Below are 23,615 nucleotides of genomic sequence, written 5' to 3' on the forward strand. Positions count from 1 at the left end.
TCCACTCGCAGTTGGGAGACATTTTGCTTGTGACCATTTTATTTCAACTTTGGCTTGAAAACAAGCTCAGCCTGGGGAATGCAGTGCAAAAATAAATTTGACTGTGTTGTGATAAATTAAGTGTTGCTTTTATTTTCATAATTGCTTTTATTTTTATGGTCTATATACGTGGCCGCTTTGTCCACACTAGCACTATGCTTTTAATTCACAAGTTATAAATGATGATTATTTTTCCCTTTCAAACATATCAGAGCAACTCCAAGATGGACAGGAAAGGTGTTGAGACTGTGGCAGACCGGGCAATGTTCCGCAGTTACAGGACTGCCTTATAGTGTCATTGAAATAGAGCATATGTATCGGATAGGTCTTGAGCCAGTGAGAGTAAGCTATTTCACAGGACTTTAAATGTTAACAAAATTAGCAGCGGGCCAGTACACACTCGAATCTCCATGTCAACTACTGTCTCTTTTTACACATCATTGAAAATCATCATGACTCATTTACCCACTTCTCCTTTCCATGCTTATGCCCATATTTGCTTTCAACCATACTGTTTTATGTAGATGACTTGAAAAGTACACATCATAACAAAGAACTCTTACTAATATGTAAATCTGTATGAGAAATATGGTAAACTAAATGAGTGCACCTGTAAAGCTATTTGAACCCCATCTGAAATGGAAGACTACAAAAACCAGAATGCAATTCAGCGGAAGGCTAAAAAAAAGGCCAATGGGTTTTCTGACTGTATTTTCAAGACTTAGACTCACACCAAAAGAAAATGTGTGAAAAGATAAACCTGGCTTGTCATTCATTGTCTGACAAAGATATGCTTCACATATGATGTGAAGAAAATGTGACAATGTACAAAAAAATAAACACTTTTTGGTGTGTTGGTGAGTCTAATAAGTATAGACTCACAAGCAAGACGACACGAAGCAGCACAGGTTCAATCCCCGGCTCCGCGCTTAGAAACTTCTGGGTGTTTAAGCGCGTTATAAATATGCAACTAAGACACACAAAAATACAAAAACAATTACGCAACTAGAAAAAAAAAAATATTTGTAACAGCGCCTCGATACCCGTGGGCTGTGTGAGCGCTTTAAAAATGTAAAATAAATAAACACATAAAAAAAAGGGATAGGGATACTTACAAATTTTTGAGTGACATATGTCAATAGTGCTGGAAAAGTGCATAGATTTGGGTGGCTAACTGGTACTTTGCTTGTCCTTTCAGAATAAAAAAGCTGCTTTTGCATTTCCTGTCCCCTAAACCTTAGTAACTCTTGTCTAAGACAATGGTTCCCTGAAAGGACTATCACTTATAAATAGCTTTCACTTTTAATGCTCCATCACAACAAAGAAAACAAGAGTGACCAGTAGTCAAGTACTAGCAAAAAGTACCCGTTCTCTGAACGGGTTCTGTGGACAGACGCGACACAACGCTCATCAATTGTTGAAAATCAATGATCCTGTAGGACGCTGCTCCGATTTGCTTATCGCCTGATGTGCCTTGCAATCTGAAGTAAACTGCACTGAGAATGGGCATGTGTGACTAGCTGACATACCACAGAGCAGACGTTGCGGGGTGGTGAGAGTTGGTGTGCTGTTGCATACTGGGACAAACTGTGCTCTCTCCCCACCTGTTTCCTCACCCTGGCGTGGTGCAGTTTGTTGCGGTACATTGCAGTGCAAACGTCCCAGTAAGCGTGCATTCTAGGGTTGAGGACCGGTTCTTCTACGACCACATCAATGTTTTGCCGATTTCAGGCAACAGCGTCATGTGGGAAGGTGCTATAATCCAGGGAAAGGGGTGGGGTGCACAAATGATATGCAACCAGTCTTGTCTGGAGGGTCCTAGTAGGTAACTATGCAACATTTTCTGAATCAGTGTATAATTGGGTAAGGACCAACGCTTCTCCAAGCCACAAACCCACAAACAAATTAAGAGTTTTGCTAGAATCTGAGGGAAGGGGTGGGGTGTCCAAATGTCATTTAGCGAGGAATGTCCGGAGGGTCCTACTAGATAACTTTGCAAAATTTGGTGCAGATTGGTGAAACAGTGTGCAGTTGTATAAGGAACAACGCTTTGCCAAACCACAAACCTACAAACCAATTTGGACTTGTGCTCAACTCCAGGGAACGGGGTGGGTGTCTGAATGTCATGTAGCCAGTATTGTCCGGAAGGTCCTAACAGGTGCCCATGCAACATTTGGTGCATATTGGTGAATCGGTGTGGAATTGTATAAAAATAAAATGCTTTGCCACAAACCCACACATTTTCACTTTTATAATATATATTTGTGAGGTCCCAGTGTGGATTATGTGTCTCCAGATCGTCAGAGATATGGTGAGAGATGACTCCACAGTTTCACTGAGACTGGCAGATAAAAAGAGCAGCAACAAAAAGGGATAAGTAGGTGCACTATCAAGTGTTTCAATTGTAAAATCAACTTTCTTTATGTATGGTAATTTAGATATTCTTTTTAGGTGCGGGGGAGGAAAAGTGATCCTGGCACAGAATCACTATAACGTATATGTAGAGAAAGAAATGAGGATCCAAAGGTAGGAGCCCTGCAGTCCCCTGCACTCTATTCAAAATCCATCAACTGACGGTTCATCAATGTCAAATATGTTAAATATTGTTATTCCATTGTATTTAAATTCCATAAATAATAAGAAGAATCAATTAATTGTTTTGTAAGAAAAAACCAAAGAGGTTTTAATTTGTAATCAAAATAAGTTCACACTTAGATTTTGAACCAAAAAAGCAAGGATAGCTGTCAGAAAAACGATGAGCAATGGTAGTCCATGTACACAATTGAGTGGTGGCTGACGCGTTTCGGGATAAATATCCCTTCTTCTTGAGCCAAGCAGGTTTAAACATGTATTCTCTAATCTTCTGCTTCGACAGCTTTAATCCAGTTCAGTATGCGAGGCCGCAAATGACACAGGGCGGCCTCACGAAAGCGAGTCCCGTCTGCAGCGGCGTCCCAAATGAGCAGCTGCTGTGGTTGGACCTGCTGCGGGGGTGCAGCTCCTCGGAAACAGCCCTCCGTCTCTCAGTCACCAGCCCCGCGGCCTCCAGGGACTGGCAGCAGGCATGGTGGACTCTCAGTGAGGAGGAAATGACCAAGATCCGCCAGCGAGCCCGAGATAGACAGAGCAGGCCTGAAAGCAGCACAGCCCCTGTACAGTGCGGTGCATGTTACTTTGAGTACAGGAAGCAGCTGGTCGCTGAAGAGCACGGGGGCTGAGCTATAGTTCAGAGTGCCCATATCTAGGAGGAGGAACATCTCGTGAAGATAGCCCATAGTTCATGAGTTCACTAGGGAGTTTCTCCTCAAAATCTGCATGCCATGGAGAAACCACAGCCCACTGTAGTTCTCCACATTCCAGTAGTACTGTACAGAATAGATCTGTGCCCAGGGCCAAAACTAAAATGTCATCCTACTGCTCCCTCCCACACACTGTGGGATGTTTTAACCCACTATGCTCTACCTTGCGACATCCCTGTGTGCTGATGGTGCAAGAATTATCAAAATGGCTGCAAAAGCCCTATGCACTCCAAAAACCTATGAAAATTGTGCTTTGAAACTGGAAAAGATGGCTGACAAATCTACTTTGCCTGTTGTCAGTAGTGGAAGGAGACCTCACTGCTGAAACCTGTCACTGGGCTGCCTAACAAGGAAAAATGGAAACTGCATGAAAGGCAGTGCTTTATTGAAAGAAATCCCAAAATGGCTCTTAAATCCCTTTTTCTTGGTTGCTGAAAAGAACATCACAAAACATCCAATATCTTTGCTGGGTGTTAGCCGCCACTTTGTTTAAGGAATCAATATGAACATACAATGTCAGGAAAAGCAGAATCTATCATCAAAATATCCACGGTAAAAAGTGTGCTTGCCTGTGAAAATCTGTCAAAATATGGGCGCAGTACTAGCGGCTGCCTGTATGACAGCTGTCATTAGTTGTATCAGAAGCTTAAACTTGTGCAATTGAAATCAAATGTCTGAGAATTAAGTGACCTGTTATCAAAAGTAATATAGGTTGCAACTATTTAATCTTCATGGTTTAGAGACTGAAATTAGTGTTCTAGCTGCTTGTTTAAAAATTGCAAGTTTTATTTTAAACCAAGAAAAATGTAAGAAATTGACAGTGAATTTAAGCTGAACTCTAAGGGCCTCATCACGAGTTTGGTGGTAACCCTTAAATCCAGCGGTAGCGCTGTTACCGCCGGATTTAATGGTCTGCCAAATCAGGGCTTTGGGGGATTTCTCCCCAGCTCTGAGCTGGGGGAAATCAGCCGAAAATTCAAGCTCATACCGCCGGCGGGAAATCCGCCAGCGGTATGAGCGCGAAATTTCCCTATTGAGCCCAATGGGGAATGGGGCATTCCTGAATGGGCTCAATGGGGAATGGGGATTTCCAAATCCGCCAAACCGGTGATCCGGCGCTAATAGCGCCGGTCGGTTTGCCGGTAGGGCAGTTAGCACCAGTGCTATTAGCACCGGCGTTACTGCCCAACTCGTGATGAGGCCCATAGTCACCAAACCAGTTCCCCCCAGCTCCCCCCAACAAAAGGCATCTCTCCTGCTTCCCACCAAAGTCAGGAACTTACACCTTTGTGTTGATTAAATCAGGGGAGGGGATCTTGGGCTGCTGCTGGAGGAGCACAATGTATCTTCCTTGGCTGAAAGGATATGCAGATTGTAAAGTGTCAAGGTGGCCTCTGCCAGAAGGAAGAGGGCGGAGATTGCTCTTAAGCTGCAAGATGGAGATGGAGGGGGGGACAGACACGTTTGTTGATTCACAAAGCACAGAAAGCATATTTTTTGAAAAAGACTGATAAATGACTGTGCGAATGTGTAAAATTAATGGAATTAACAGCATTGTTAATGTGATTTTTTTTTTGTGCACCTTTTAAGAGTACCCAGAACTCTGTGCGATGTTCTGAGAAGGCACAGTGAAAATTCTGGTTTTGTAGCAATTGTATTTATGTCAGAAACATGAAACTTCATACGATGATGCCCATATGTACAAAATTTTTGACAAATTAGATATCGTGTCCCGGACAAAATGTGCGAGAATTTGTCAAATCCAGACCCAAGACCTCACAGCTACAGGGCTTCGAAGAATATTTGCTCCACAAAATATCGGATCTAGGTATGTTTTGGTATAAAGATTGTACACATGTAAAGGTGTATTATATCAAAAATGGATTTTATGTGCAAAAGGCAAAGGGAGGATGTTTTGCCTCATAAACCACATCATCATGATGACACTCTGTTTTCTCCTCCAATCAAGGGAGAGAACAGACTCTAGCCAATAGATTACCTAGGGGGTGCACCTAGGATAATTCAGCTTACCCACCCCTTTATCAAACACATAAAAAGAGACAGCTGAGGACTCAGAAAACACACTGATCCACCCACCAACCCGAATTTGGCGAAGCACTTTGAAGGAGATCCATCCATACTCCTTGTTCCAGACTATAGAAACTTTGCAAGCAGAAAGGCTCAGAGCTTAGCTGAAGCACTTTCAGCTGGGCCTAACTTCCAGAACCCATCACTCAACTTAAAGGGGAAACCAAAGAAGCAACCAGCCTTTGCTGTAACTGCTTGCCTGCCAAAGAATCATCTTCCTGACCAAGGGCAGATTAAACCCCGTCTGGTGCCATGCTGTGCTGTGCAGACCAGAAAGCCATTGCAGACCCAATCGAGTCGTGCTGTGCAGTGTAGCGCCTTACTGTCCAGTCCTGCTGTACGGTGCCTAGAGTGCCTTGCTGATCGCTGAACCAGACCAGTCCGGTGTGTCCAGCCGTCTGTCCCAGAAAGAATCCCTGACCCGAACCAGATCCCTGACGCTTCCATTCAAAACATTGGTAGTGGGTTCCATAGTATAGGATTGTCACTAGCCCATGGACTTTCTATAGTCATCCCTATCCAAATCAAATCTATCTTATATCCAAAACTTTTTGTCTTGCCTGAACACTCTCTCTTGTCCAATAGTCCTTCTGTAATCATATTGTTAAAATCATCTTTGCACTGATATATTGCATCTGAAGAAGGCAAGCGTCTCAGCTGGCAGTTGCCTTGATCAAGTGGCTGAGCATCCGTGTAGTTTGTTTCATCATAGCCGGTAAAGTGGCAAAGCAAGTAGAGCACTCGCTTTGACATCCGTGCAGAGCCTGCTAACGCAGGTTCGAAACCCGGCGGGGCCAAAACTCAGTCTTTCATCCTTCCGAGGTCGATAAATGAGCACCACACACCGTGGGTAATAATAAGCAGCGCCCAGATACCCGAGTGCTCGTAGCGCTATATAAATGCCAAATTATTATTATAGTCCAACCCTAGTGTCAAGACATCTTGTTTGTATTTTAAAAGCGCATCCATGTTTTACAATGTTGCCTCTTTCTGAAAAAGAAACGACCTCCACAATAACATTCATAACTTCTTTATACTTGATGCTAGAAACGGAATTCAAGTGTCTACTTGTAGCTAACATCCTAAGCTTTCTAAAGAACCAAATTCGTATCTCAACTCCTTATAGTTTTTTTTCGTTTTAGCCAAAACCTATAACGTGTAAAATAGCTTTTCATTGCACCCGACCTCAAAATTAAGTTTTCAACTTGCTTATTACTCTCAAATTATTACTAGTGTGTGTCTGAAACCAGATAAAGCGGCTCCCATTAGTATTGAAACAATTTCAGTGAATTAAACCATTTTCAGTGTTTTACGCAAAGCCAATTTTAAAACCGTTTTTGACAGTTTGCCAATCATTCCTATTTCTCTCTTGTGTTTGCTGGGGGGAAATTGGGATTGATATATTTGCTTGAATTCTGCATTCCTGAAACCTGTTCTCTCTCCTTCTATCTCTTTATATTGCATATTGGTGGGGCTGAGGGTGTACAGGGGCAATAGTATCCATACTGCTAGTTGATTTGAACACACCCACAAAAGTATTAGTTCTGTGCTGCATTGTTTTTTTTCGCCCATCATTACTCCTTGTGAGAGATTGTTTAATGTGACATCACCCTATTGGTGATCATTGTATACCCATTAAAATAGTGTGATATATATTGTGCAATACATAAATAAATATTTTACCTTTGCAAACCAGCCTGCTTCCTGCTTCAGTGTGACCGGGGGGGATACAAAGAGAGGGGTGTGATATAAGTGGTACATCATTCAGAAATAAAATAATTTATATACACAAATAAATAAATAAGGGGTTCAGTTGTGCATTCCACGCTAGGCATTGACTTAGGTGAAGTACCGGATTGAAATCACTTAAAACACCTTTCTCAAATGCTGAAAACCCTCCATTGCAAGGATTCCCGAAACCATTAAATCATTACAATTTAAAGAAAGATGTATTCATTTGTATTCTTGAAAGTTAAAAGCACACATCAATGTATAGAACAATATTACAAAGAGGAATTCATTGTTATTATCTCTTGTTTATGCTAATTGTCTAAATTAAGGAAACACACCTATATTTTGCGGACCCAAAAGTGTCTTATGTTGCTATTCTTCCAACCTATGTGCTCTCAATTTAAAGGTTCTCAAAAGCCAATAACCTCTTTCAGTTATTGAAAATCATGGATACATTTTTTTATCAGTTTTAATTTAATGAATCGCTCTTCAACATTACCAACATGCAAGATATATTTTGATTATTGCATGGCTTCAACATTAAGTGGCCATCCCTAATATAATACCCCCTGACATACGGCCCCACCCCACAATTCTGGGGACAAGAAACAGAATCATTTTGGAATCAATACTTTTTATTATAGCAAAATCAATGCAACAGTGGTCCCCAGCTTTATGCACAATTTTACAAATTCACAGGCTTTTTGTCTAAAAAACGAAATTGAGCTGCCTGTATTTATCACATTATTTCTCACACACAAGCATTAATTTCCATAATCAATTCTTTATACCTTTTTTTTAATTCTGTTTTTGGTTACATTTAAACATTACACATGAATGTACATGTATAATGATACATTGTATTAACAATTAATATTGCAAACATACACAATCATAATTAATTTACAAACATGACCTATACCATGTTTCTAATACAAAATTTTAAATTGATCTATTAGTTATACAATATCCTTTATACACCAAAGGCTTTCAATACAATATTTCAAAAGAAGAAAAGGACCTCTAATTAAAATTGTTTAGAATTTCTGTCAGAAAGATATCACATTACACAAATCTTGCTGCAGTTACGGAGAGCGAGATTTTGTTGCCTGACATAACCCATTTCGAGAAATGTGCAGATGAAATTGATGATAGAGAGTGTACACAGTGTCCAAAATAATGTACTCTCCAGTCACAAAAATGTTGACAGTATAAGAGTAAATGATTTAAAGTATCTACAGTAGACAAATCATTTCAATACCTGCAAAAACATTGATCATGCGTCAAACCCGTTCTAGGACCCACCACTTCCAAAGTTAGAAAGAGGTTGAAGCGAATACTTAAATAAGTAGGTCTATAGTTCTTTCCTGGACATGTTGTCAAAGAAGGTGGCATAATACCTCACGTTTCTTCTGATTTAGCAATTGATTTGATATCATTTACATTTTTTAGTTTGATTTTGCATATTAATCCAGTCATAAATCTTCAATACTTTATTAGTTTTCAACTAATTTCCAGGAAAGAACTGAATCCACCTCCCCAAGATGTTATTACATCTAGACTGAAACTCTAGTAGACCATGCAAGCTCTTACGATCCAGTACACCTTGTAGATCAGTATATAAACTATTATCAATAGGACTCAAAATCTTTGAGTATGTCAGTAAAGCTTGCCATCTCACATACAACACTAACAATGTTAACCCCGGTCCCACCGAATAATATTGATAGGCACTCCTTGGTTAAGACATAAAACTCTTCTCCAAATTGTGATCTGTATGGTATTAAAAAATGACCAGTTAGATTTTACAATGACTTCCAAACCATAAAACAAAATAGGAGTCACTTTCTTCTCATAAAGATTGATCATTGGTAAATAAGAGAACCCTCCATACTTATTAAGTATTTTCCTCATTTGTGCGATAATCGGGGGTAACATTAATTGAAAACCTTGTTCCACAGCAGTTATTTTAGGACACTTGTGTGACAGGAGCCCCAAGCAGATAATATGATTTGTAGTCTCTAAAGAAACACTTTCCATAAACCACACAAACTTTAAATCATGTTTTATTGAAAATGGCATAATTCTAGATTTGAAAAGGTTTGTGACGAGATCATGATCCAAAAGGAAGTTGAATAATTTATTCAAAGCATATTGCAATCCAACTGGTGAATGATCAAAAAGGATTAGGTCGTCTGCATAGGCTGACGAATTCAGGGAGACAATTTGTTTATGGCCTTAAATAGTCGTCTAAATCTGAAATGTAAATGTTGAATAATGTTGGAGCTAATACCCAGCACTGTTATAGACCACAATGGGTTTTAATGTTATTAGAGGGGAGCTTTCCATGATTCAATCTGACCTGCAAAAATGTACCTTTGTGAAGTAGGATCAACGTTTTGGTCATAGGAATACTCCAACGTTGCAACATTAGATTTCTATTTACATACAATGAAAAGCATTTGCCTGCAAAGTAAATTGGTCGTCCTCCCTTGATACAGGCATGTTTCTTTAAAAAGTTAGCAACCATCCACTAAAAGTGGTCCCCATGTGTTTTCTAAAACCTGTTTGTTTTTTCTGAAAACGACAGGTCTAATTTGCACACTTGTTTAAACCCGAAGGATGCAAATATTTTGCTTGAACAGTCCATTAGAGCGATGGACCTCGCATTCTTAGGAGATAATCTATCCCCTTTTTTGTAATTCGTGATAGTTATACAATTCAACCATGATATAGGCATAGTGTTCGAATTCAGAATAGATTAGAACAGATTTACTAACAATCTGCCCCATAGTTCAAGTTGTTCCTTTAATACAGAAATAGTGATACCATCTGTGCCCATAGTGGCTGAGGTTTTAGCCTTATTCATCTGGAGGATGACCTCCTCCTCAGAAAAGTCAAATTGCCATTCATCTTTAGTTTGGGCTTGAGAAAAAGAGATCTTTCTACTTTTTTGATCGAAATGGACTTCCTATTCTGCAGCTGAAATTGGGTTTTGTTGTTTGTCAGGTTGCGAGGGATTGTTATTATTCACAAGCTTCCTCTAATTTTTAACATCCTTATGCTCTGTTTTTGTACTGTCATGGTTTTATAACCAGTTTTTGTATTGTGTGTGTAACTTTGCTCTTTGGGCAACATGCTCGGGAACCAGAGTATGGCATTTCAGTAATCAGTTTCCTGTGAAGCTTCCTTTTTAGTTTGGGATATTAGGTGTTGCGTGCGACACCTAATAGCCCAAACTATTGCATTCAAATACTGATTCATGTGTACATAGGGAGAAGGGCCTCTGACAGGGGGCACACACGAATGACATTTGAAGCGGGATACACATTGTATTAGATGTTGTTTGGTTATTGGTCCCTCCCATTCCCTAAGCCTAGCCATGCTAATACCTATGACAATTCCACCCATTTCTGCCGAAATAGGACATTTTTTAGCTCTGAGCTCTTCCACGGCAGCAGCCATCTTGGATGACTGTCTCCAAGGAAGCTCTCTGGAAGCAAGCCAAAACTAGCAGCCATCTTTGAATGGGAAAAATACCATGCATCTTCCAAATAAAATGATACATTTATAGGCAATTACCGCATGTTTTCATTTATATTTTCGATTTATATGTAGAGTGAATTTCAAATATATGTAAGATACAATTTCGCAAGAACACTCATTTGAAATTTATATTCCATTCAAACTGTCAGAAGTTCCCATTTCTGTAAATTAAACTAAGGCTTGTCTTGGCTGAGAAGGGCAGTTTTATTAGGTTGCCGGAGAAGTAAAAATGATGGCCTTTGCTTCAGGCTGATGAACAGCAGACAGCCCTGCACTGATATCAGCAGGCGGTAGCGCTCAGGTGTCTGCAGAAGTGCCTGTTTACATTTCTTTAGAGCTATTCTGACTGACGCTGTGGTATGGTGCTGTACAACTCTGAATGTTTTTAACCAGAATGCTCTGGCACTGTTCTCCTCTTTTCTCTGTAATTTCTATGTGTACAAAAGCTGTGGATGTGCCTATTTTAATCACAGACACCTTTGCAGCTCGGGCCAGCCTCAAGACCCTCCCTATGTCCTGTAAATCAATCCTGAAAGAAGCTTGTCATTGGGTGCTCACTCTCACGTGTTTAATAAGTGTCCTGCCATCCAGTGGACACTTTCAAATCGCGCACACCTCTCAAACTGTATTGTCAAACTGGGAGCCAAAGACAACTTTCTTTCAAGGTGCCCAATAACCCTGATAAAATACAGGTATTACAGACTTCAAAGGGCTCCTTCAGTTTGGGAATCGACACATGCGCGTTGCACAGTTCCGCACTGACAAGGGGACTGAGCCTGGGGAAACATTATTTTAGCTCATTTTTAAGAAGGCCTAAACAGCTCAATATCCACCGCCTCTATTTTATATAGGTGTTATTTTTAAATACAGGCCACCCACCTGTAAACAATGTGGAGATGCAAGTGCATGAAAGCACAGTAACTCAATTGTGCAACATTCTAAATAATAGGTTGCGCCCATGTCCCTTGTGACACATTTACTGACCCCTGAAGGATGAAGTGGCCCGAGACTCGTCTGCGCCTAAAAGACTGCATATAGATCTACAGTACGCAACAGGTGGTACCCACTGAGCTATTTTCCCCACAGCATGGATTGGACGCTGCCACACCACTCCTTGTGTACGGTCAAAATGATACAAAAGAACTTCTCATGTTACTTTTTTGTACATACATAAATAGACGAAATAATGACTTTGTGCCGTTTGCTATCCCTTGCTCCACAGATAATTTTATTTGCAAGAGTGTAGACCATGGATCCTTCCGTACTTTCCCATGCCACCGATGAAAATCATGTGCAGTGCTATGGGGACATGGTGCGTCCTGCATTTGCACAGGGTATGCCCCCATGAAAATTCAGCTTTCAATTAGCAGCTTTGCAGAACAGATGGCTCCTCCGATATATTGTTTCCCCCGCCGGAGTACCACCACCTGAATCAGGGACGCTTCTCAAGTTAGGGACGATTTGGCCTGCCTGACATGACATGATGCGTCTTTGAAATAATGGTGTAGCATTCTGATAGCCTTCTTTAATGCTAAACTAAAAATAACATGTAGCAGGAAATGGATACCTACCTGACAGTTATGACTCTTAATATCTTGGATATATAATTCAGAGCTGGAGGAATGTGTCTGGGCTGTCCAGGGCCCGTTTTGACATGATTTTAAAGGGCCACCTTTGCCGTACAACTAGAAAAACAGAGGCATCTGTGGGGTAGCTAGCAGGGGCTGAAACACTAAACAACCACTGAAAAGCTGTTAATTGATCTTTAACAGGATGGATCCATTGTTGGAGGAACCTGAATGAAAAGGCAATGAGGTGATGACTTTGCCTGGGACATGGTAGATCTGGGGGCACCAATAAAGGTAGCCTGAAACGTGTGCCCTGATCACGTAGAACGTCCCGAATCTATGCCCTACATTAAACAAGTATGTTTCTATGCCAAAAGACTGCCGAGACGCAGTAACTGTTTGGGGCCCAAGGGCCTTTCAACCTAGAAAAACGTTGAATACCCTGACATCCTCCCTCCAGTTCTGCTATGGTAGGTGCTGGCATACCATTGTGGGATGTTTTAACCCACTTCTGCTCTGCTATGCTGCAGCACTGTGATATGAGGGTGCCAGAAATGAGGGTGCCAGAAATAGCAAAATGGGCGCGAAAACCTTGTGCACGCCAAAACCCCTGAAAATCGCACTTTGCAATGCCCAAAAAGATGGCTGCCTAATCTGCCACGCATGTTGTCAGTGGTGGAACAGAGATCTCACTCCTAGAATATGTCACTGGGCTCCACAACAAGTTAAACTGGAGTACAGAAGGAACAATGGATATGTTCATCGACATGTCCTGAAGCGAAACAGAAGCCCGCCGCAGCACTGCGGGAGCAGTGACCCACTAGGGGAGTGAAGCAGGAGCTTTCCCCCCACGCCGAGGTAGGCTATTGGGCACCCTCCTCCACTCGCTACAACATAGAGCCCCCGGCACGGAAAAAGCACGGATGCATGTGCCTACGCTACCCCGACCCACTGATGCCCACTGCCGGTTGCAATCGCACGCAACGTGTGGGATCTAAGAAAAAAGGCATTTCTCACACATGCCGCGCTCACTACAGCTGCCTTTCCAAGATGGCCGCGCTGGCCTCATAGGCATTTCGCCCCTCGCCCTGCTGCAGCATGACCTCCTGAAGCCTCGCCATTGGTTGCTGCCAGCCTAAAAGCAGCCAATCAACCGCCGGCAGGCACAGCCGGCTGCCGCCACGAAGGCTGCCGTTCAAAGGCCTGCACCCTGTCCCAGCCTGTCCCCGCCTTCCACGCCGTGGGCCGGAACCGCTGCCCAGCGACCACCTTACCCCTGCTTGAAGTCTCAAAGGTTCCTTGTAAACCCTGCACTAATCTAACCTCCAAGGCCTAACACTCAAAGAGCAGCACCTAGGCGCTACTGCTCTTGACTCAACCGTTGCTCACCTGTGTTAAACCCATCTTAACCTCCCCCAGATGAAGGCTTGCAGATCATGGTTCCCACCACGCCCACATTACTAGCCCTTGCCATCCTAGCTGTTGCTCGTCTCCAGGTAATTCATTATGCCAAATATGCTACTGATTGTGTTGACAGTCAAATTCAGGTACTCTATGTATTGGCTCTGCGCACTAATGCAACCCTCTGCATCAAGGGCTTGAGCCTCGACATTGCGCCATAATGTGTACACCTTGTAAACCTACTTGATACTCAGTGCTCGCTATTTAGCTGTGTCATCTTAGTGCACATTGCCTTATTCTGCGATTACTGAGCCACGCTTCTGTTTCTATGCATGACCTCGGTCCTTGTGCCCTGATGTAATCCAATCAATATGTGTCCTCAGCGCACTTATGCCCCGTACTACGATCTTGAATTCAGGTGCCCTGTTGTACCCTATTCACTGCACGACCTCAGTACATGTATGCCCTCATTGTGATTTCGTACTTAGGCGCCCCCAGGGCGGATGAGCTGTGTCATGCCTCATGGTCGCATCCAGACCACATTTGAACTCTGTTGTTGTTTATGGTCGCATCCAGTCCACATTTGAATTCTGTTGTGCCTTATGGTCGCATCTAGACCACATTTGAACGTTGTTGTGCCTTATGGTTACATCTAGACCACATTTGAACTTTGTTGTGCCTTATGGTCGCATCTAGACCACATATGAACTTTGTTGTGCCTTATGGTCGCATCTAGACCACATTTGAACTTTGTTGTGCCATATGGTCGCACTAAACCACATTTGAATTGTGTTGTGCCTCACAGTCGCATCCAGGCCACATTTGAACTTTGTTGTGTCTTATGGTCGCATCCAGACCACATTTGAACTGTGTTGTGCCTTATGGTCGCATCTAGACCACATTTGAACTCTGTTATGCCTTATGATCGCATCTAGACCACATTTGAACTTAGTTGTGCCTTATGGCTGCATCCAGTCCACATTTGTATTGTGTTGTGCCTTATGGTCGCATCTAGACCACATTTGAACCTTGTTGTGCCTTATGGTCGCATCTAGACCACATTTGAACTTTGTTGTGCCTTATGGTCGCAGCTAGACCACATTTGAATTGTGTTGTGCCTCACGGTCGCATCCAGACCACATTTGAATTGTGTCGTGCCTTATGGAAATGCGCCTAGCCAACATACTGTACTCTAACCATGCACCAAGCTCAGTGACTATGCCTAGCCTGATCCGTGCAAAGCCTAGACATCGTAGACCTTTCTGTGGCTATGGTGATCCCATTATATATACTTGTGCCTTACTCACCAGTACCCTTGCTTGCCTGACACTTAGCTAGAACCTGATACCAGCTTAAGCCTCTGACTTGTTGCTATCTGGCACTGCCCTATGTCACCGATGCCCCTCACTCGCCTACACATAGCCCATAAAAATGGTGCCCAAGACATCACCCTATCACCTGCCCCACACCTTTCTTGCCCACCACACCAGCGTTCCTCCCGGTCCCACATTCCGCCGATCCTTCCTTTGGCTATGCACACTTCTCTGATGTCCTAGCTAATAAGAACTCAGATATCCCCAAGCAGAACCCCACCGACACGAGAGCCCCTTGCCCCACCCTGGACTACAGCCCCTCCATAACTATGAAACTAACTATCTCCCAAACTACCACCGTCAGCCCTACCGATCATATCAATAGACTTGGTGCTAGAACCCACAACAGAACTAGTGAATGCCCTGCTAAACTACCCGACAAGACTAACAATCACACGGTAACACCCTTCAACTCCACCCCTCCTACTGTAAAAGGAGCTCTTCTAAATGTTAGATCATTAGTCGCCCATTCCACAGAAGTCGCCGACATTATTCTAACTAACAACCTGGACTTCCTCGCTGTGACCGAAACCTGGTTGCATGATGCTGCGGGACCATCTCTTACCTTAGCTATCCCTGATAACTACACCATCCTCAGAGTAGATAGACCTAACGCTCAAGGAGGTGGTGTAGCCATTATCTTCAAGTCCTTGCTTGATATTAGACTAGCCTCCTCTCCTCCACTCAAATCATGTGAGCATCTCAAAGTCAAATTACAAAATTCCCTGAAGAGTACTATCACGATGCATCTAATGTACAGACCCCCGGGCCCACCAGGCTCATTTGAGGAAGACATCACCGTACTACGTACTAGTTGCCGAAAGTACCAAACCCTCTGCACAAATGATTATACTTGGAGACTTCAACCTTGGGTTTAATGACCCTCTCGACACCCCAGCCAATGCCCTAACCACTGCATTAGAGGAGCATGGCCTCCGACAACTCTGCTCCAAACCAACCCACTCGAAGGGCAGAATCCTTGACTGGGTAACTGTCCTTAACTGCAACATTACTCTGAAGGACCCCGTACAGCTTATCTGGACTGATCACCACCTCCTCCCATTCGACATTAATATTAGCAATCTAGTGCATAAAAAGCCTGTAATTGCACCAGCCTGCCCAACTAGGAAAAGGAGTAACATCACAGTGGAAGCCTTAATACCCTTGATGACCCCCACTCTGAACGCACTACCAGCTACAACTGACTTGAACCTACTGGTCAATGTTTATAATGATTCCATGGCTAAAGCCAAAGACATCATTGCACCATTAAAAAAGCGCAAAGGGAAACCAAAAGCGCACCTGAACACTTGGTACACCCCGGAGCTCAAACTTCTCCGCCAACAAAAAGTAAACTTGAATCTCTATGGAAATCAGTGCCTTCAGTAAATAACAGAACCAACCTCACCAATGTCTCTACTCTCTACAAAAATGATATTACACATGCTAAGAAAGAATCTCTTAACTCCAGGATCTCTCAGGCAAGCACTAGCACAAAGGAGCTCTTTATCATCCTAAAGGAATTAGAAAACCCCATTCCTCCCACAGATACTTGCACCAAGGATAAACGATGGTGCACAGGGATCCAGAATGCCCTTGCTGACAAAATTTCAGGGCTCCAAACTACAATTGACAACAAACAACAACAACTCACTCATGGCCCTACTTCCAGCCCCACCCTTCCCCCACCCTCCGCCACTAGCTCAGCCTTTACTTTCAAAAAGGTATCCATACCTGAAGTACAAATAATTATAGCATCTTTGAAACCTTCGAACTGTAAGGGGGACAGCTGCCCCGCACAGATCATAAAAGATGCAGCCAGGGATCTCTCCCCCTTCATCACCAAATTAATAAACCTGTCATTCGCCAATAACCTGGTCCCTAGTAATCTGAAACAATCCTGGGTCCTACCTCTGCTAAAAAAGCAAACTCTCGATCCAGATATACCCACGAATTATAGACCCATTACCACTGTCCCGTTCTTACTAAAAATTCTTGACAGAGTGGCCCATCTACAAATTCAGGATTACCTGAGATTACCGCAAAGAAAAAAGAAAAGCCGATGCTATATGGAAAAGTGTGCCCTCCCTAGCCAACAAAAATAACCTTACGTCAGCCACCCTTGCCTACAAAGAAGCTCTCCTCAATGCAAAAAAGTAAGTGTACAATAAAAGGATCACCCAAGCAGTGCAGGGCACCTGCCAGCAGGCCCCCACTCATGTCCCACTCATGTCCCCTTGCACCCCCACCCCACAGCAGTGCAGGGCACCTGCCAGCAGGCCCCCACACATGTCCCCTGCACCCCCACCCCCAAGCAGTGCAGGGCACCTGCCAGCAGGCCCCGACACATGTCCCCCAGCCAACACGTCATCACAATCTAGATCTCTGGCCCTTATGGCCAGTCTCCACAGGCCAAAGACCCACCCAAGTATTGCATCCACCCACATAGAAAGGCCAATTACATGATACAACCCCAATGGCAAGTATGTAAATGAACACATATCCGTCACACAAACACAATGGGTGCAAGTGAATGTCAAAACCCATATCATGACATGCATGAAACCAATGAGATAATACCACAACTGCAAGTAAAAAAATATATATATTAAAGATAACATGAACGTAAATCAAATTAAACACACAACAATGGGAATAACAAAAGAAATGGTCCATTTCCGATAAATAATGAAAATCAAGAAAACATAAGCAAAAGAAATCCAAAAAGAAATGTTGTCCAAAGTCACAGTCCAAAAAAGCAAATCCAAGGAAAAAAAAAACATTGCTCCCTGTTGAACACAAAAAAATATTAAATAAGATCAATCCAATGTAGAACTATGTACAATTGAAGAATCCAGGGTCCATGAGCCCAACTTAAGAAATGAAACCTACCTAAAACTACTACCTAATAAAAAAACTATATACAAAAATGTGGTGCATTGTCCAAGCGGTCCAAAATAAAGAAAAAACGAAAGGAAACCTAATACTAACTAACAAACTATTTACAAGGGCAGCGGGCAAGTCCAACGGCTCACTTGTTGATGTCCCGGGCCAGGGCATCATCAAACTCCTGCTCGATGTCCCGGAGGCGGTCCTCTTCCATGGCCTGAGGGTTCGCAGGGACAATGACATCTGGACCTCCAGGTCCCTGCGAATGGCCTCGAGGCACTCGGCCTGCCTCAGGGCCCTATGCATGGAGTTCTCCGCCCTGACCATCGTGAGCCGTGCTGTTGGGTGTCCTGACCCACGTTTGAGCTATCATGCTGCAACATTTGGTGCTGTGGGCTTAGAAAATCCAAGATGGCCAAAAAGCCCACATGTGCGCCAGAATCCAGGAGAACCATGCGGTTTATGCGCACACCAAAATGGTTACCTAACTTGCCACCCACCAGTGTAAAGAAAGATCTTTGTTAAAAAAATCCACTGTTACTGATGTCAAAAAGTTGCTGAAATCGTGGCTCATCGGACCACTTTAAAGATTCAACCCTTTTGTGGGGTTCCACATAACCATTTTACTGTAAGGAGCCCCATCAAAACAATGTTAAGCAAGGATTATTTACTACCATGTAAGAACTATTCCTGTTTGGAATGCATTAATCCAAGAAAGATCCCAAAAATGGATGCAGTACCAACAAAATCCTCAAGGCGGCGCTAGCGGTCTAAACTCTGACAGGAGAACTGAGTGCAGTTGCTGACAAAGGAATTTGACTCAGCAAACTTTAAAGGCTGCATTTTAATAAAAAAAATAGCCACCTGCTGTTCCCAGGGGCCAGAAGCCTGGGAAACCCTCTCACCTCAAGAGATTCACACCACAGCCCAGGATATCACATGGTCATAATAACCAAATGCAAAGTGACCCCCTGGTCTGCTGACCTAAGCCTCCTGGAGACCACACAACAGGCTCTTGCACTTGAATAGAATATGCTGATGTTGACTGTTGACTGTACACAAAGAGCTCCCAGCAGAAGACACATATGATCACTGACCCACCCAAGTCTTGGAGGCGGACTCTAACACTCTGAGAACTGAATTGAAAGCAAAATATATATTTTACAGAAACACTGATAACTCTTTGTAATCAAATGACAGGAATGTATAACTTTGAGAGCCTTAATTTAAAAAATGTACCTTCGATTCAAGCCCAAACTCCAATTTGTGTGATGTTCTGGGGCAAAACCCTGCTATTTATTGACACCACATACTCTGTGTTTAAGCTAGAGATATGGGAATTTACTGGAGTAGGTATGGACAGCCTATGTATATGTGTATAACTTTTAATGAAGAACCAAGGTTGCATAACCCACTAAAATCGAAAATAAGTTGCCATTTTTGAATGCAAGCCCTCAGGAAGAGCAGAGTTTGAACAGAGTATACCTCATGTGATATGTGATGGGTGCATGTAATTTTAAACAAATGTGTACCTGTGCAAATATGTATTTGAATCAAATATAGATTTGTGGGCAAACTGACCAGGGGAGGATCCTCTGACCCATAAAACCTACAGCATCACTCTGACTCACATTTCCTTCCCCCAATCATGGGAGAGGGGAGAATTGGGCCAATGACAAGTAGAGAGGGGCAGGCTTAGCTAGGCCCAGGCACACACCCACTTTCAAAACACATAAAAAGAGACTGCTGGGACAGGTAGAGAGATTCAAATCCATTTGCTGCAACGCGCTCTGCCGGACCACACAACATCCAGAAGATACCAGATCCAACACTTACACTTTAAAACTCCAAAGAACTTGATTCAGAACTCAAATCAGAGGCCTAAACCCACAAACTGAGGACTCTTTTCAGCAGGCCTCAGCATCCAGCAAACCTAACAGCGGTAGCAGCATCCAGGAGCCGTGCAGATCAGCGCTGTGTCCAGAGAAAGCTGTGCAGAAAGATCCAGGAGCTGTGCAGAGACTCTGTACCCAGAGACCAGACTGTGCCAGAACCGGTGCCGGACAGAACCAGAGACCAGATCGCTGTGAAGTGCTGTGCGCAGAGACCGCCCGAGGCAAAACCAGAACCGAAGCCATCTTGACCCGATCCGTGAGACCTAGACCTTCCAAATACATTGTGAGTACAGCTAGGACGGTGTGAAACCAAATCTCTTAGTTTCCAGTGATATAATTCAATCTATTTAATCTAAGTAGAACTACCTCCTAACTGTCACTTGTCAATTCTGCAGCCGCATAGCTGACACCTGTCATTTTTAAAAGCTGTCACCTGTCAATTTGAGTTACTTTAAATTCGAAAAACTACCTTCACAAAATCGTTCATATCTTTGGAACCGTCTGGGCTAGAAACTTGGTTTAACTTTCCTCTGAAAGCTTAGAATATAAGCTCTCCAACAAGCCTAAGACTTCCTAATCCTTATACTTTCTCTGCAATCACGATTCACGCATTCGCGAATTTTGCCGCGATTTGCGATTTGGCCCGATTTCTTTACTTGTAAAAAGATAGCTGCTTTTGCCTGAGCTGCTAAATTTCGTTTGCCTCTTAAGAACCATCCCTGTATCATTGCTAGAGTGAGCCTGAACTAATATTAACTAGATACCACTCACCCTGAACCTCCTGAAGGGAATTAAAAGCATTTTCAGCATATTTCTCACTGCATTGTCACCATATTCAAAGCATTTTGCCTGTGTTTCAAAACTCCTATCTGTTGTATAAGCTGCTGGGGGGGAATTGAACTGAATTCTATTTGATTGCATTCCTAAGACCTGTGTGCTCTCATCTTCATCTCCTTACATTGCATGAAGGGGGGGGTGAATTGTCCAAGAAAGTGATTACATTGTCTTTTGCTGAAATCCTATCAAGTTATTTTCTGTACTGCATTTTCATTCCACATTGCATCTATTTGAAACCATAAAAGTATTGTTGCTATCGTATCCATCCTATACCCACACATCATTGATTATAGAGAAGTGTGCTAGTGCCAGACTATCCATTATTGATTACTGCTCAGATTAAGTGTGATATTCAATTATTAATTTATTATAAAGTGTTGTATATATATATACTGTTATTTATTTTTCAAATAAACCTTTTAAACTTGCAAAACAGAACTATTTCTTGGCTCAGTGGGGTCAGGGGGATTCCAAGAGAGGGGTGATATATAGGGGTAGTCATCCAGAACTCATGAACTGGACATAAAGATATATCAATAAGGGTTTCCATTCAGTATCCCAGACAAGGCATTGACTTAGCTGTAGTGTTGAATTGAATCCTCTTACAAATTGGGGGCTCGAGCCGGACGTCTGGGTTAGATCTATCACTTGTGCAGCTTAATACAGTGTGCTAACTGACGGGATACATACATCCGGTCGGATCACCACGCTGTTTTACGCTGTAAAGCACTCTTCAAAGGGACACTCTCAGGAAAAGGTCTGTTTTGCAAAAATAAAATACTAATTTCTGTAAGTCAGGACAGAGATCAATCTCTAGAATGACGACCTTGGTAGACATAAAAATAGCGAGGGAGCACCTCTTACATAAGCTGTTTGTGAGAGGTGAGTGGATTCACCAGGACCAAACGGTCTGGTTGCAGGCCATCGCGCAACAGGTCACTGAAACAGGGTCAGACACATGGAGAGATCAGGGTCCATTACATGTGGCCCTGAGTGAACTATATATGGCTCCTAAAGCCAAAGATGAACACAATAAGATTGCCAGGATAGCGGCATACCTGTACCTATATATGGGAGACATGCAGGATAAATGTACTGAAAGACAAGATCTGGCAAATAGGCGACAGATGGCGTTAGAGAAGGTCCAATCTGACCTGGTCTCTTCTGAGCAGAGGCTGCAGAGGAGCCAGGAGGCAGAAAATGATAGTAGGCAGTATACCATTAAAATAAAAGAGGACATGGATATACTGCAACAGGAAAAGGCTGACCAGGATACCAGAATTCTGGCCTTGCAGAAGGAACGCCAAGACAGTTTGGACTCCCTACTGCAGAGCCAGAAAAAGACGGAGCAACAGATCAATTTCAACAGGGCATGCACAGAGCAGGTAGCCACCCTGCAAATTCAACTAGACAGAGAGAAAGATGAGAGCAATAAACTGATCCTGAAAAACCTGGATACCCAGGTAGAGTTTGATCAGGAGCACCAGAAAGCTGGTGCCTTCCAAAGGAAAAGGGACGACCTGACGGCACAGATGCAGACTCTTAGTCAGGAAAGGAACACCTTAGGCCAGGAAGTCTGCCACTTAAAAAGAAAAATGGAAGAAAATCACCTGACCCACCAGGGACTGGGTGACCTCCAAAATGAACACCAGGACTTACTAGAGCACGCCAGGAGGGTGGAGGAGGCTCTGGCAAGACAGGAGCAGGCCAGTAGGGATGGGACTCAGGAGGTAACCCTCTTGCAGCGAAGACTGGCCCAGGACCAATCAGGAAATGCAGAGAGAGAATGAGGCTCTCTGCCAGCACAATGATAGGCTCCAACAACAGGTAGCGATGCAGAAGAGACTGATAGAGTCTAGTAAGGCCTTAACTGAGGAACTGAAGGCGCAGGCTCTTGCATTGCAACAGGGAGCAGGGGCCCTAGTACCAGAGGCCTTTATCTCTCTCAGTCCCTGGACTCTGCCACCCCCATATCCCCTGGCGCACATGAGCACCGGGCCACAGGGATGGCAGATCACTATCCAGCCAGAAGCATGGGGCTCATAGGCCAGTACCTCCCAGGAATGGATGGGCGGGCATCCGGGTATGGGCACCCAGGCACAGTGCAATTTATTGGGGAGCCCCAGGAGAATAGGCCCATTAAGGGCATCCTGAAAACTTCTGCCCAGTTAGGTCAGTGGGGGGGTACCCATCAAATCCTGGCAGCAAGGAGGAATCTGAAGACTCCTCTGAACGGGGCAGGACACAGGAGACCAGGTCCCCATATTCTGCCAGCCATTCCCAGGCTCGCAGAATCCAGGAAAACCTGGAAGATCAGACAGGAACCGCTGGGAGCAGTGCCTCTGAGCCAGAGGATGAATGGACCAGGGTTACCCGAACCAAAAAGGCCAATAAGGCAAAAAAGGGCCTTGCTTAAGTACCCATTGAAACAGATTAAGGCAATCAGGAGTGTCATCACGCCTTATAATAAGAACGCCAAGTATTCTGTTTGGGAACACTTGGAGCTCTATGAGCAAATGATGGAGACCTTTCATTTGAAGGACAGCCAAAGTTGTATTCAGTATGTAAAGTGGACATTCTCCCCAGAGTACTCCAATTTCTTTGCGGGGCTCGAGGACCAAAATCATTCAAGGTGGTCCACCTATAGGGCGGCCATCTTGAAACATTTTTCTGTGCACAGAAATCCCCAAGAGGCTCGCAAGGCAGCCTACATTTTGCAATGTGGGGAGGATCAGGCCCCACAAGAATTTGTGCAAGAACTGAAACGTGCCTTTGCGCAGACCACCAGAAGGGTGCGCACAGACAGCAGAGAATTTGTCAATACATTTTTCCATGCCTTGCCCAAATACATAATGACCCAGCTCGTGAGAGATTTTCATGAGAAAATATCTTTAGACTGGGTCATTGAACATGCTACCCGGATCTATGAGGTGCAGAAGCCTATCGAAA

Source organism: Ambystoma mexicanum, chromosome 3q, assembly GCF_040938575.1.
Source record: "Ambystoma mexicanum isolate Mex_15411 chromosome 3q, UKY_AmexF1_1, whole genome shotgun sequence".
Taxonomy (NCBI): domain Eukaryota; kingdom Metazoa; phylum Chordata; class Amphibia; order Caudata; family Ambystomatidae; genus Ambystoma; species Ambystoma mexicanum.